At 34.2% G+C, this 11534-nt stretch overlaps 1 pseudogene; it reads left to right on the top strand.

The window, feature by feature from the left end:
• Nucleotides 1–9924: 9924 nt before the first annotated feature.
• Nucleotides 9925–10913, top strand: LOC149566873 (transcription factor-like protein DPB pseudogene; annotated as a pseudogene).
• The last annotated feature ends 621 nt before the right edge of the window (nt 10914–11534 follow it).

Here is an 11534-nt window from a genome sequence, read left to right as displayed (position 1 = left end):
AGAGCTTGACATATCCTCCTCTAAATTAGGCTTAGTAGACTTATCAGGAGAGGGTTCTATATTGTTCTTAGTTGGATTTTGAATTGGCTCTATGGTTTCTTCCTCATTTTCTAAATTTTTTGGAGTAGGGTTAACTTGCAGTAGTAAGATTTTGGTTTCAAAAAATTCTGCCCATGAAATAGGGGAAGAGTCCCTAAGAGATCTTTCCACTAAAAGTTTAATAAGGGCATGATGGGAAAAAAAATTTGGCTTTCCCTTTTAGGTTTCCTCAGCATTGATATATAACATATTGTAAAGAAAATTGGGAATATTGACTTGCATATTATGCCTTATGCAGCTAAGCAATTTAAAATGATGAGCATGAAAATTTGAGAACCTACCTTCACAGGTTCAATATCTAAAAATGTGGGTTGCTAGGTCTAGATATGGAGGTGGAAGAGAAAGTCTCTTGAATCCTTGTTTTGTAATGTCCAATGGAGGGTCACCTTGTTGAGTGAATTGTGCCCTTGAAGATCTAGCATTGTGCTCATTTGGATAATGTTCCCCAATTGTTGGTAACCCAATGACCTCTGCTATCCTTTCCTTGGTAGCAACCACTCTTAATCCCCAAACTAAGGCTTCTGCTTCATCAAATATTGTCATGAATTACAATGCCACTTCCTCATTGAATTCTATTAATTGTAAGAAGTAACCGAGCCTCCACAAGCATGGAATCATCAAATTGCTTCAATGTTAGCGAGTAAAACATGATGAATGATTGGCTCGTTCCTCTTTAACTATCCTCCCATCCTTAAAATGTCTAAATTCTAATCTTGCTACTATGAATTTTTTTATCTGTCTTACCTCTATAGATTTTCTTTTCTTTGAGATTCAACACTAATTTTTGAAAACGTCATAAAACTGTCATATTTTGTTACCACTTCTCATAATGAAGACCCCTTCATTTTCAGCATGTAGAATAATGATGTATTAATGGTGGATTACATTGAGGCTTTAAATATAAATGTTTCTATAATAAGTCTTAGTCCTTTCAATCATGCCAAGTACAAGAGATCTTTTCCCAAAAATTGCAATAAAAGGTATGGCAGATACAAAGAGGTTTTAAAAATTAATGAAATGAAAACTATCAGACTACCACCAAAGTACATTATTTGATGTAGACGTGACTAGGATATCATGGATGTGACATTTGGAAATTACTACACTTTCTTGGCCCCCCACTACATTTGGAGAGTGTCCTCACTTTAAAAATTTTGGCATGGGAAGGGGAAACTGTTGTAAGGCTTATACGATATATACAATGCACTATTATATATAAATATTGAAACCTATATTTTAAAAATGAATAAAGAGTAAAAGAAATTTTTGTGCTTGCAAATTTGAAATTGTACATCCACATCCAAGTTGATGAGGTGGCAAAGGTTGATGATCGAAAAAAATTGCTAACAATTTTGTTTATTTAAAGCAAGAAAAATAGAGTGTGGGTGACATGGATTGTGAATGGATGGCAGATAAATAAATGAGATGGGTTGATGTGAAGAAAGAGGAAAGTGAATGGAAGAATGGGGCCTCATACTTAAATAAGGTTTTATTATGAAAATTCCTAAAATTCTATCATTGTATGGTTGTAGGAAGAATATTTTCATCTTCTGCTATAGGAACTATGTTCAAAAGAACCGAAGCACTAGTTGGTTGAAATTGCTACAAGAACTATGCTTTAGTCTATAGCTTATGATAGAGATGTAGCCTATGGCCATTTACAAGTAACTTAAACTAAACATGATCAATGGTTGTGAGTTGCACTATGTGATTGTCAAATGCATGCTAAATTTCATAAGGCCCTAACCATCGAGTCTATAATTACAATGGATTCTCTTTGGAATGAGAATCATACAGAAGATCCCAATCTCTAATCTCTTATTCTAGAGCTCTATTTTGTATTTCATCCAACAAATTCAAGTGGAGGAGTCTCTATTGTTGTGTTGTAGGAAGATTGATGTTCAACTCTAAAGTAGTGCATAGTGTCTTGTGTTGGAATTCAATGGGAAATATTGCTGCTTTACCATAGACAAGCTCAAATAAAGTGAATCTAGTTATTGTCTTCCATGTGGTTTGGTATGCCCAAACACCTTTAGTTAGTTTGCTTGTCCAGTCCTTCTTGTGTATGTGTACTATTTTTGTCAGAATGGCTTCAAGTTCTCTATTGGTAACCTTTGCTTGTACATATGCTTGAGTGTGATAAGGACTAGATTTACAATGCCTGATGTTGTATTCCTTCATAACCTTAGTGATCAAGTTTGATATAAAATAAGCTCCTTGATCTATGACAAGTTTTCTAGGCACTCCATAGTGGGTGAATATTTCTTCATAGAGGAACTTAGCTACTTTCTCATCTCTAGCACTTTTCATTGCTCTAACTTCCACCCATTTAGTTACATAATTTGTACATACTAAGATTTAAGATTTGCCACTTGACGGTGGATCAATTGGGCCTATGAAGTCCATTCCCCACTTATCAAAAGGTGTGACCACAATTTTCAAAGTAAATGGCATTTCATTAGTTTTGGTTGGTCAGCCCATCCTTTCACATTTGTCACACTTAGATGTATATGTCATTGCATCCTTATGTAGAGTTGGCCAATAATATCCTATTGTAAGTATCTCTGGTGATGTTCTTTTCACTACAAAATGGCCTCTACATGGTTCATCATGACAAGCATGCAAGATATCATATATCTAATCTTCCCTCACATATCTCCTCATAACTTGGTCTGGTCCTACATAGAAGAGATTGTTATCTATCCAGGAATATTGAAAAATTTTCTCTGCTAGTTTTCTCTTTTTATTATAAGACAAGTTTGTGGGAAATCTATTTGCAACAAGATAATTTGCAATGTCTGCATACCATAGTGTATGGGTTACTATATGGAACAAGTGCTCATATGGAAATGTGACTTCAATTAGAGTTTGATTTTCATTAGCAATGGTTAATCTAGATAAATAATCTACAACTATATTAGATTTTCATGGCTTATCAATGATAGTAATGTCAAATTCTTCTAATAGTAAGAGCCATCTTGCTAATCTACCAATGACAGCTAGTTTGTTCATTAAATATCTTATAGCTGAGTGATCAGTATGAACAAAAATTGGACATCCAATCACACAATACTTGAATTTGTTCAATGCATAGACTACAACTAATAGTTCTTTTTCTATTACTATGTAATTTAGCTTAGGTTTATGAAGAGTTTTACTAATATAGTATATGGCATTCTCAAGATTGGTAGGTTTTTGTCCTAATATAGCTGCTATGACATAGTCTGATGCATTTATATGAATATGAAATGGAATTGACCAATCCAATCCTTGTAAAATTGGTGTCATGATGAGAAGTTTCTTAAGCTAGAGAAAGGATTCATTGCATTTGGGTGTCCAAATGAATTCAACTTCCTTAGTCAGCAATGCATACAAAGGACTAGCTATTTTGTTGAAGTCTCTTATGAAACACCTATAATATCTAGCATGAACTAAAAAAGATCTTACATCTTTTAGTTTTGTAGGTATGGGCAATGTTAGAACAACCATCTTAGCTGGATCCACTTGTATTCCTGCAACTAATATGAAATGACCAAGTACCACACCACCTTGCATGAGCATAAAACATTTTTCACTATTAAGTGCTACATTATGTTCTTTACATTAGATAAGAACCTTTTCAAGATTCATCATGGCTTCTTCAAAGGTGACTTCAAATGTTGTGAAATCATCCATATATATTTCCATACAATCATGTGATATATCAGCAAAAATGTTGATGACTGCTCATTGAAATGTTGCAAGAGCATTAAATGGGCCAAATGGTAAAATAGAATATGCAAAAGTAACCCAATGGCATGTAAATGTGGTTTTGTCTTGGTCTTCAGGAGCAATACTTATTTGATTATAACCACTGTACCCATCTAGAAAAGAGAAATATTTTTTTCCAAATAGAGTGTCTAGAACTTGATCTATGAATGGTAAAGTAAAATGACCCTTTTTGGTTTCCATATTCAATTCTCTATAATCTACACAAATCTGTCATTTTCTTCCCTTTTTAGGCACTATGGCCAAGGGTGAAACCCATCAACTATTAGATATAGGATAAATAAAACCAATATCGAGAAATTTTTGTAATTCAGTTTTAACTATTTCTCTAAGGGTTGGATTAATCCTTCTCTGGGGTTGAAAAAGTGGTACACACCCTTCATTGATGTATATTCTATGAGTACATAATGTGGGACTCAACCCTTTCATATCCCCATAGTCCCATGCAAAATTCTTTTCATATTTTTGAAGAAGGTTTGTTAATTGTTCAATCTGTGTGGATGATAATTTGGGATTGACATAAAGATTATGACCTTTTGATAGCTCAATAGTAGTGGTAGACTCTATCATAGCAGCTTCAAATATTGGGCTTGTATCTAATTCACACGGAAAGATTTGATGAATAATATTTGGTTCTTTGAGTAGAATATAATTCTCATCACATTCCTCATATGTGGTTAATTCTAACACGAAACTATCAGATACATCTTTTTCTACCATACAAGTATTAGTAAGAATACTCTAAAGTACTAAATCCTTTTCCTATAGCTTTAGGAAAGATTGTCTATGTAACATCATAAGTTGTGCTATAGAGTTTAACTCTTCTTCTCCATCCCCTAAATTTGGCCAAACAAATGTGCTTAAATCTAGTAGTGGTTGTGATGGAGGATACAAATCAAACTTTTTTTTTCTTGGCCATTTGATATGGTCATAATCCCTAACCTACAACTTATATTTGCATCAGTTGTAGCTAACCATGGTCATCCTAGGATGATAGGGTAACCAGATAAATTAACTTTTGGAGATAGAATCATAAAATTTGTAGGGTACTCTAGAGAGTCTAGGGTTAGAACTATGTTTTCTATCATCCCATCAGGAGTGACAGTAGAACTATCTGCAAGTTGCATAATTGTTGGAGTAGCCCTTAATCCTTCTATTTTCAACTTCTTCATAGTATCCTTGGTCATGACATTTATAGCAGCACCAAGATCAATTAAAGCATTTTTAATAGATTGACCATTTATACTCACATTGAGAACTAGACTACCTAGATCAGAATATTTAGGAGTGATCAATTTTCCTAACATAATGTTAGCCAATTGTCCCACAACATGGACTATAGTTGGGTCCTTTTTCTTCCCCCCAGGCTTCTTCACGCATGCTTCTCTAATGGCTTTACCATAGGAACATCTTTAATAGCTTGGAATAGGGGTATTTGGACATGCATGTTCTTTAACTGATCAACAATATTAAAAGTTTGTTCCTCTCTTTCCATAGGTTTACTTTGTACAAGCTTCTCTAGAAAAGGAGGTTCAATTGCTGGTGGGCTTGAGCTAGAATAGTGACATTAGTTGGGTCAACCTCTTTAGAAACTGGGGGTTTTAATGCTGTAGGAGTATCTGATATTTTAGTTATAAGAGGTAGTTTAGGGGCTAGTATGGTTGTACCAGACCTAAAATGTATATTTGCAACATTCAGAGTGTAAGCAAGATATTGCTGAGCATTAGCAGAGTACATGGGTTGTTGTGACTGTTGGTTATTTGGATTTGGCTAAGGTTGTGTAGGTAACTGGGTTTACTTTTGAGGTCCAGGATTCACAGGTGGTCGTAATAGTATAGGTTGTTGGACTAGGGGTGGTAGTTGTGGAGTACCAGTATTTTGGTTAGGCCACTATTGAGGTCCTCTCCATTGATTTGTGGACTACCAATTCCCATGGGATGGTTGCCATTAGTTCTATTGGTTCTACCATTAATTATTTTGCTTGTTGGACCAGGAAGGTTGGGAGTTCTAATGCCATTAGGGTTGTTGCAAATTATTTTGCCAAGCATTATTCCAATTAGGTTGACTATATTGTGGAGGACCTTGGGTATTACGGTTTTGCCATTGATTATCATATAGATTTGAATTTTGCAAAGGGTCCTGAGGCATACCTTGACATTGGGACCATGACCAACATTGAGCAACAAAGAATACTTGCTCATCATCTCCATCTATCTTGATGCACTTAGTTGGAAGATGCTAGTTTTCCATGCTAGCGACCAACTTGTATTTGCAATCCATCTTTTGGTTTTGGCAATGAGGGTAGTATTTAGCTAGTTGTACTTTGCATGCTTCTTCTTTGTAGTCATTGTGTTGAAATCTGCAGCAACATCATTAATAATATTCTACTTAAAATCTAAGAGCAGATTAGATATCTCAAGCTTTAAAATACCCTGACCGATTCCTTTAATAGTTTTAGTCTGGTGTCCTTTCCCTTTCTTCATGGTTGATCTTGAGTAATTAAGACAAATCCTTTTGAGGTCATCCCAAGAAGATTGATACACATCTCCTCCAATTGTCAAGTCTAATGCTTCTAGACAACTATTATTCACACCTCTCAAAAAGACTAGCTTTTGTGAATCCTCAAACAACGCATGCTATGGATTCTTCTACAGTGTATACAAGAAACATGAAACAAAGTCTTCCAATGTTTCTTCCTCCTTTTGTGATATTCAAAAAATATCATCTCCTCTTGAATCATTTTCTTTGCAATACTCTTTGTATTTATCTAGAAACAGAGTTTGCATTTCATCCCAAGAACCTGCTGCATTAGCTCCTAAACCCATGAACCATCGTAAAGATGACTCTTTCAATGTTGCTGGAAATAATTTGAGCTTATGGGCATCAGTTTTGTAGTCAAAACTATGATAGAGTATGTCAAATTCAAACAAGAAAGTATCAGGATCTTTAGTTGCAAGGCCATAAAACTTTGGGAAAGCATTTGGAGGTATATTTTTTAGATTAGCATTGGTTACAAGGCTCCGGAGAGGAAATGGAAAAGTAGGTTTTGCCATTACTGGAGGTATTTGATTAGGAGGTTGCTTTTGAAAATGGATATTAGGCACTAGATTGTTAACAACTGGTGGATTTGGAATAGTTATATCAAGAAAATTGCCCAAAATTTCAGCAAAAGGTTGAAGGCCACTTGTATCCAAAGGTTCTGCCCTTGAGGATGTTTCTGTAGGAAAAATAGGGCTTGCATCCGAGAAAGGCAAGTCAATACCTTCTTGAATTTCTTCATTTAGATTAACAGGCTCCTATGGAAGAAATCTCCCATATTCATCTCGTGGTCTTTCTCTTTGATGCATGCAATTGAATTGGTGACTTGTGAATCAAGCACTCAATCATGTGGTTTGTAACTAACATGTTAATCTAGAAATAAAGGACTCAGGAAGGTTCCTAGTTTGACACCATCCCTGACAATAGTGCCAAAAATGCAGGTTTCCATAATAGATCAAGATAATCATACTCCTGCTCTGCTAACAAGGGTGCTATATCCAATTTTGAGGACCATATATTCCATTATGAAAATACATTTGAATTATCAACCCAGGGACATAGGACTTGAAATAAGTCAGTATAGTATGTGCACTAAGTTCCTTTGAGTCTTAACACCTATGTTGTAGCAAAGTAAAATGCATGAAAAGAATCTATACTATTGATTCAAAATAGTAAACACACTTAGATGATCAATAGTGAATTGTAGAAACTATAGAAAAGAGAATTCTAAACTAGTTAATAGTTCAAATATCGACTATGACAGTTTTCTACAAGTGCTGCAAGAACTCTCACAATAAATATGCTTCAGGACTAATACAATAAATCTATCTTAAATAGAAAATTACAAGAAATGAATCTATTCCACCTCCCAAGTGGGCCTCCTTGGTTGGCTTCATCTAACTTAAGAACACAACAAGTAATCCAAAATCACTCTCTCATTAGAACTTCTCTTTCTATTACATGACTGAAGAATTTTTAGAGAATAGAGAACAACTTCAAAATTTCCCCACCGAATCTCTCTACTAACTCTACAGTTCCATATATATAGAAGATTGGAACTTTTTACAAAACTTAACATAAAACTCGTAAGCAAACATCATCAGTAGAAAAAGGGCATGATGTCAACCATGACTCTTGAAACATTGATTGAATAACATAATAGTAGTCTACAGATAGGGTAACAAGTCAATTTTCTAAAATAACTCCTTTAGCATACACAACTTATTACTCGACGCTGACTTGCATTTCATTCATTGAGTAGTCTCCATTACTCCACCTTGTTCACCACTCTTCAAACCACTTCCACATTTCTTTCAAATTAGTAACATTTGAACATATACAACAATATTTCTACTCTTACTCAAATATTAAAACATAGCTTAAAACATTTATATGAAATACCACACTTTATATATAATATTTAAGCAAGGTACATTATAACCACTATCTATAGGTTTAATAGGTTCTGGCTATATGCAGCCTAAGTTCTTAAGACATTTAAAAAAAGTGTTTTGAAAGTGTTTTCTCATGGCTTAAAAGACTAAATATTAGACTATAAAACTATATCAAATTTGAGGCATTAAGATGTTTCATCAACAACATCTAAGACATGAATGTGTTGAATAACATCTATTGAACCTTTAGCTCAATTAATTATTCATGGACTAGACATGAATACCCAAATGGACTGGAGCATTGAGTGGAATCAATTTGTAGAAAATAAAGCTAATAATATTAGCTGAAAGCTGCATCAAGCTTTTATTCTAATTCATAAATAATCACCTAAAAGGTCTTTGCTAATTAGTTGGGGCGTTGCTAGGAATATGGAAGTATTCTAGCCTTTGAAAGAAGTAAACATTCATTTGATTTTTATGGAAACCCTATTGTCTCATTGATTGTTCAATTTTCCATTACCAAAATGAATAAGGACTGACATTTTATTCTAATTTCAAGGGAGGGTGGGAGATCTTGATAGGAGCACTAAGTGAGCTCATCAATTTTTCTAAAATTTACACAAAATGAGAATCACTAAATTTTTCCTTCAATTTTTGTAAATCCATGAAATAATAATATGGAAATTTTGTTATTTACTGCATTTTTAGTTTTGCCACCATCCTAAAGAATATATAGCTAGCTTAACCCCAATATTTTTTTGTAGTATATATTTCTATGTTTGAATATATATTTTTAATTCAAGGATTATAATTTGTTGTTTGAAATAGAGGAATTAGTAGTTAATACAAAAATATTTTGTACCAACAAGAACTTATTGATATAGTGGCATCTATAGCAAAAAAAAAAATTGAATCTAACCTTTGTTAACTAGGTAGACATGTTGGTCAAGATCAATCTTTGCTTTTCTATCTACATTTGACACCAAAGTTGTTAAATATTAGAGATAAATGGGTGCCTCATTTTTCAGGGTACAAAGGCCAAATTTTGCAAGTTGTCTTTTATTGGTGCTTCACTAAATGGGTTAAGATGTTGCCTCAAGGTTCTATATAAAGAGTGACAAGACCAAGAAGTGTAGTCAAGAGTAGCAGAAGAGTCACATGGTCTCCTAGATTGACTCATTCCAAGAGCAACAATATTGTACAGAATTACATTCTTAATAATTGAAATAATTGAAATGAATTAAAAATAAGATTGGGCTTGATAGGGATCCTAATCCAAAAAAAACATCTTTCAATCAAAGGAGCAGAAATCAAAGCAGCTCATAGTAGTAACATTAATAGTACAACTATGAAACTTAACATTTCATCTCCTTAATACATCTACAAACTATTAATGCATATTTCACTTGAAGCTAGTTGCTATCATAATGCATAAGTGCCCAACAACACAATTTACAACTCATCACAGGACAAAGATTAAGCATTTTTATATACTCAAAGATAAAAGGTACTTGAAATAAGAATTAGATGGAAGAATTAGAGGGAAATGGGTGTCTTATATTTCGGGAGTGGAGGCCAAATTATGTAGGTTGGCTTTGGTGGATGCCTCACTAAATGGATTAAGATGATACCTCAAGGTTCTATCCAAAGGGTGACAGGACCTAGAAGTACAACGAGGAGTAGAAGAGGAGTCACACAGTCTCCTAGATCAACTCATTCTAATAGCAGCAGTAATTTATAGAATAACATTCCTAATAACTTTCATTAAAATGGCATGTGAAAAAATTACAAAGTATTTAGCTCTATTCTTAATGGGACAAGTACCAATGGAAAAAATGTTGATATGAACTGTTTAAATCCAAAGCAGCAATAGGTTGAGCATCAAACGATAAAACCAATTATATGGTTGGTGGATGTTTAAGAACTTGTGGATGTGCTTCAGGATAATCAATTCTATGGAGAGTAGAAGCAGCAACTCTACCTCTAGAGGTAATGGTGCAGCAATCAGCATGGTTGCATCGATCAAGCATATTACAAGTGCCCCAGTAGATGATCTTGACATAGATTCTCTTGAGACTCTAGGAAGCACAAAGAAGAAGAAAAGGGAAACATGAGTTACTAGTGGTGAGAAAGGTGGAAGGGGTCTTAGACAGTTTAGCATTAAAATTTGTGAAAAGGTCCAAAGCAAGGGCCAGACCACCTATAATGAGGTTGTAGATGAACTTGTAGATGAATTTGTAAATGTGGATTGCAATTGCACTTCACTTGATAGGAAATAATATGAAGAGAAAAATATTAGGTTGAGGGTTTATAATGCACTAAATTTTCTTACAGTAATGGATATAATATCAAAGGAGAAGAAGGAAATTCAATGGAAAGGTTTTCCTTGTACTGGCGTAGATGATGTTGAACAATTTGTGGCAGAGAAATTGCTAGTGAAAACTAGAATTGAGGAGAAATAATCTTATCTACATGAACTTGAAGAATAGTATTTAGTCATATAAAATCTGATTTTGAGGAATGCACATTTATATGTTTATGGAAATACTCCAACACGGGGTTGTAACATTGTCTTTCATATTTGTACAGGCATGTCCACATGCAACTATCTAAATGCATGATCCTTCATTGTCCTTTGTATTATTGTTAGCTTTCCCTAGACAAGTAACAACAATAATTATTCCTAATTTAATAGAAAGAAAGGAATTGTATTAATATTCATGAATGACCAGACAGATAAATAGGACTCAAGAGCTAAAAGTACAGCCCCTGGTTAGTGTTGTAATGGCATTTTTAAATTTTCAAGCTCTTAATTCCAAAGGCATTTCACTAAATATAAAATTATCGTACTTGTCAAATTCCCTTTACATTCTTTATTTGCATGAAGAATGTGAGCATTACGTTTTGGACAAAGATTTGAAGGCCAACAATGTAATACTGGATTCTGAATACAATTCTCATTTAGAGGATTTTGGGTTTATAAGATTGATTGAGCATGATAAGAATTCATAAAATACTACTGCCATAGATGGAACTCCAAGGTATATTTCTCGAGTGCGCTTTCACACAAGGAGGGAGAACTGAATCTGATGTCATCAGTCTCGGCACTGTGGCTATGGAGGTGGCATATGGCAAGAGGCCCAGAATGGATTCACAACAAATCTCTCTTGCGGACCGCATTTGGTCATTACAGAGAAGATAGAGTGTTGAAGGTCACAGATTCTAGGCTTGATT

This window comes from Cupressus sempervirens, chromosome 3, assembly GCF_028749045.1.
Source record: "Cupressus sempervirens isolate cs-2001-9-10 chromosome 3, ASM2874904v1, whole genome shotgun sequence".
Lineage (NCBI taxonomy): Eukaryota > Viridiplantae > Streptophyta > Pinopsida > Cupressales > Cupressaceae > Cupressus > Cupressus sempervirens.
This window is presented reverse-complemented; position numbering and strand designations above follow the sequence as displayed.